The sequence below is a fragment of the Anas platyrhynchos genome, chromosome 9 (genome assembly GCF_047663525.1).
Source record: "Anas platyrhynchos isolate ZD024472 breed Pekin duck chromosome 9, IASCAAS_PekinDuck_T2T, whole genome shotgun sequence".
In the NCBI taxonomy this organism is placed as follows: domain Eukaryota; kingdom Metazoa; phylum Chordata; class Aves; order Anseriformes; family Anatidae; genus Anas; species Anas platyrhynchos.
In genome coordinates, this window is record NC_092595.1 from 23,779,135 (window position 1) to 23,783,800 (window position 4,666).

A 4,666-nucleotide genomic window follows, 5' to 3' on the forward strand; every position below is an offset into this window, starting at 1 on the left:
TGAATTAGATAAAAGACGACTGAGCTATCCAATAAATCAAAGTTCACTGATCACTCATATTGAGCGTCTGTGTCTTCCTTCCGTCGACAACAAATGGTTTCGCAACATATCTCTATCCAGAATTTTGTGTGACAGGGGAAAATATCCCATATTGAATCTTTGTGTTTACTGCTCTCTAAAAGAAAAGTCTTCCCCTTAAAATCAGAAGAGAAGAAATAGGTAATGTGAGCACCCATTGTGTGCATCAACACAAGAGAAGCACAGGAAAAGTCTAAGTAGGGTTGTCAGGTGATTTGCACCTGACAGAGAAAAATACAATTGATATGGACAGAGTAAAAAAAAAAAAAAAAAAAAAAAAAAAAAAAACACTTCAATATCTAAGTTCATTAATCAGGTAAATTAGTCAGGAGTGATACGAGTCAGAAATATGAAACCTTTGGCATAGTGTCTGGCAGCAGTTCAGAAAGCAAATAGGGTCTTAGGCGGTATAATTAGAGGGAGACACCATGCTCATCAATAGAGGTAATTAAAGCTCTATTCAGAGAAAAAGTAAGACAAAGCCACTTGTTATTACTGACCATTTTGAGCATCATGTTACACAGAGAATACAAAGATACAACCTGTTAAGTCATCACTTCAGATTCTTCAGATAGATTTAGCTTTTAAAGAAATGCCTTTTATCACTTGTTTACAGTGAATCCCAGGTGTTTTAATCCTTAAAGATAATTCTATAGTTTATAGAGTACTAGACTGTAAGTGGCTGTTAGAAGTGCTTCACAAAAAAAAAGACATAGATAGCACCTCCATATATATGTGACTTGTCTGTGATTCTTCAGTTTAGGTAAATCCATGCTTTTTCCTAACTCATACAGATTCAGAACACATTGATACAATGCAGTATATCAGAATATAGTACCTGCTATTTTTGTAGAATCTCAGTATTTAAAAAAAAAAAAAAAAAATGCATTCCTATGCTGCTTTTCATTTAATTCAGCAGTGCTGAAAAACATCACCATCTAAACAGGGATACCAGGAGTTTGAACTCTGTTCTGCCCAGATCACTTAAGCGTTATTTTTCATGGCCTGTTTATGTGTGTATGGCAATCAAAAATTGAAGTCTGTAAAGCATGTATTGGAATAACTGCAAACAACTGTTTTTTTCCAAGCAAATACGGGAAGAATGTGTCCAGCCATATAGAGACACAGAAGGAATTGTGGTAAAGTCTGGGAAGACTGTCAGCACACAAATGATTTAATCTGTATTTAGTCTTGGGGCAATTTTTGCTACATGCTTACACAAATTGCTTGCCTGTGGCTCTAGAAAGGCAGACTTCAGGTTCCGTAATCTGAACTTCAAATTTACTATTCATCAATAGAGTCTTGTTCTTTTTCTTTTTGTTTTTTCTTTTTTTTTTTTTTCCCAGTAACATTAGTGGAATGAAGAGACAAATGTAATTAATGCAGCTAAATTAAGAGGCTGAAAGAGTTATTCCAAGAGCAGGTTTGTTGAAAGACAGTAGACGGTACTGGTATGCACTTCAGAAAACCCCCACCCTGCATTCCCAGCTGTGCTTCATGTCCCCTTGTCACTGCTTTGCAGGGATGGTATCACAGAGCAGTTGACTACAGTTTCTTGAGACTGGGATTGATTCTATAGTTTGTTTTGCATTGCTCATTTATTTGACAAACATTTTAAATTAAAAACAAACAAAAAAACACACTAAGTACTGAAATGGGAATAAGCCCACCTGTATATAGGTTTAATTCATTTATATATTGAGCATAACTCTCACATCCAGGGTGTCCTCTATAGCTAGAGGGACAATTTATTCTTTTGGTCCAGTACGGGTCCATGTTGAATAAAAACAGAAGTGAGCTGATCTGAATAAAACTGAATGGATTTTTTTTTCCCCTGCTAGTCTTCTTCCAGCCTTATCTCTCTAAGGTTGGTCCTTGGCATAGTTCCCAATCTACCAGACTGCACTCACGTATTTCCTGCTTAAGATAACATGGTGTGGCAATACTTTCAGACAAAAATCAGTACTGTTCAGGGACTTTTACTCCTGCTACCCGAATGATCTATACAGAGGATTAAGACCCTTCCTTTGAGAAACTGTATACCACAAAGTGGAGGTTGCAATACAAAGTGGCATTGGGACTCTTCACTCCTCACCAATTTAGATAAACTATCATGTGCAAGGGGAGATTAAATGTTGTTGCTCTAGAGTGGTGATAAACAGAGGAAGAGGAAGCATGTTTACAAGTAGGAAGCTTTAAAGTGGAAAAAGTTCACAGAGCAAACAGCCTGTGGCATCCAGTGAGGATACTTGAAATAGCCTCACTTTAAGCTGATTGAATAAAGAACTGACACAACCTCATGGCATGGGCTGACATATTCCTGACCCAGCAAAGGCAGGGAATTCTGAAGTCAAGAATCAGGAAAGCCAGTTCCTAGTCTTGGGACTGTAACAGTTTTGGCACAAATCAGGCTGGAGCTTAAATCCAAGCTTCTGCCTGAGAAATAATACAGTGTGAATATATCTCTGCCTTGAACATCAGGCCTACTGTGTGCAACCTCTACGTGTGTTTTTTTGGGATTTATTTATGAAGTGATGAAGGGCCTAGAATCTGAAGTAAAATCCTTGAAATCTAAGCCTGGAGAACTATAAGCCTGGAGCACTGAAAATGGCTCATTGAAATAAGAGGTATGCATAAAGATTTGGACAAGGTCACTTCCCTGTTCACTGTGAGATTCCTCTGCTGTGTTTGCTGCTGGCAGGCTTTTGCTATGCCCTAAATCACACAACACAAAATGACTTTTGTGTCCCTCCCAGAAAGTACTTTCCTGGGAGAATAAGAACATTGACCCCTAGATTGTAGGAACATATTTATTTTTTGTGATACTTTTCTAATGTGTATTTTGCTGCAAACCATTATATTTAAGCAAACCCACCACTTAGTTCCCAGATTGTAATGAAATATTCGTAAACCTAACAGACTGCTAAATAAGACCCAAAAGTTAACTTCCTGAAATTTATAGGAGCTCTGTCATGGTTTTAAACAGGGTGACAGGCCCAATAGTCTTATTTGACTAAGAGATGAACGTTTAAAAAAAACTCAAAATGTTTCCATACTTAACAATCTTTTAATTTTAAGCCTACATACACTGGCATGCTCAGTTGACAGACAGCTCTTAATTTAAAAAGCTCAAACCAAAAAAATCCAAATAAACGATTACTTAAATCCTAACTTACTTTGTAATCATGTATAGGAATAGCAGTTGTTTTTGTTGGTCTGGTCTCCCTTTCTGCTGGCTGGGTTCCCTTTCTGTGTGACAGATGTGCTATTTATGGAAGGGTATTCTGAATATTTTAAAGCACTGACTGTTAGGATCATCTCCTTCCCAGACTGTAAAATGAGAGAGAATAAAATGCCAAATAATTTCCCAAAGAAAAATCTCCGAGTATATATCTATATTAATCATTAAAAAAAGAAAGAAGAGGAAACAAGATCGTCTATTTTTACAAGAAGCTAATTCAAATCCAATATGTACATATCACAACAATCTTTTGTTGTTGCTGTGCAATGTTTTCTTATTTAATCCAATACTTAACAGTACTTTTCACTGTTTGTTTTTTTTTTTTTAAAAAAAAAAAGCATTCTTTTAGGAAAAAAAAAAAAATCAGAGGGTACACAAATTCATAAGGAAGAATATGAGAGTATGTGCCTGAAAATTTGGCGACTTGCTTTTTCTCAGCTGTATTGGCAGGTCTGATGAAAGATAGTGCCTCTCTGTATGGAATCTGGCCTCAAAGTATCTGTCTATTTTAGCAGCTGGTCAGAAAGCATTTATATTCACTTATACATACGGCAAACAACATTTGCCTAAATAAGCCTTTTTTTGTGAAATATTTTCGGAGCTAACTTTAATGTTCGCAGTTCTGGTTAGTGGTGCATATTTGCTTGGGGTATTTGGGGTAGAGAGAAGGAAGCTATGAGAAGTCACTGGAAGTGGGGGTGGGGCACTTTGCTATATAGATGGGTCTTACGGTTTGTTTTACCTCAAATGATGGTTTAGCCATCTGGGAAAATAATTCAGGTCATAGTAAATTGTGGCATGGTACTTTCATTCTCCTTTTGGAGACATGGTGACAAGGAAAATAAAAACAGTTTTGTTCATTAGGCATTTTAAAAAATCTGATAAGCAGTTTTTATTTTTTTTCTCTGCATATTTTTTCATTATATATTTGAAATGTTTCATTGTATTTTGAAAATTTCCAGAAAATAAGCCTTTTGTAACACTTCTACTTATCTGGGAAAACCTAATTCCCACAATTACACTCGTGCAATCTCTGCAGTGGGTGATACCAATTTAACATATTTAGCAGAACAACATGCACGTGGCGTTAATCTCAGCAGGTAAAAGAAAGATGTTAAGTAGATGATGCAGATTTTATTATTGTTATTATTATTTCAGTTTAATGTTTCAAAATCCTTTTTTTAAGGGGAAAAAAAAAAAAAGACGAGAGCACTTTAGTAGCTGCATTGACCTCCATGATGTCAGAGTGTCATTGTGCAACCGTAGCTAAGAAAAGCCTCTGAGAAGGGAAAAAAAAAAAAAAAAAAAAAAAAAAGGAGCTTTGCATCTCCCAATAACATGAGATGT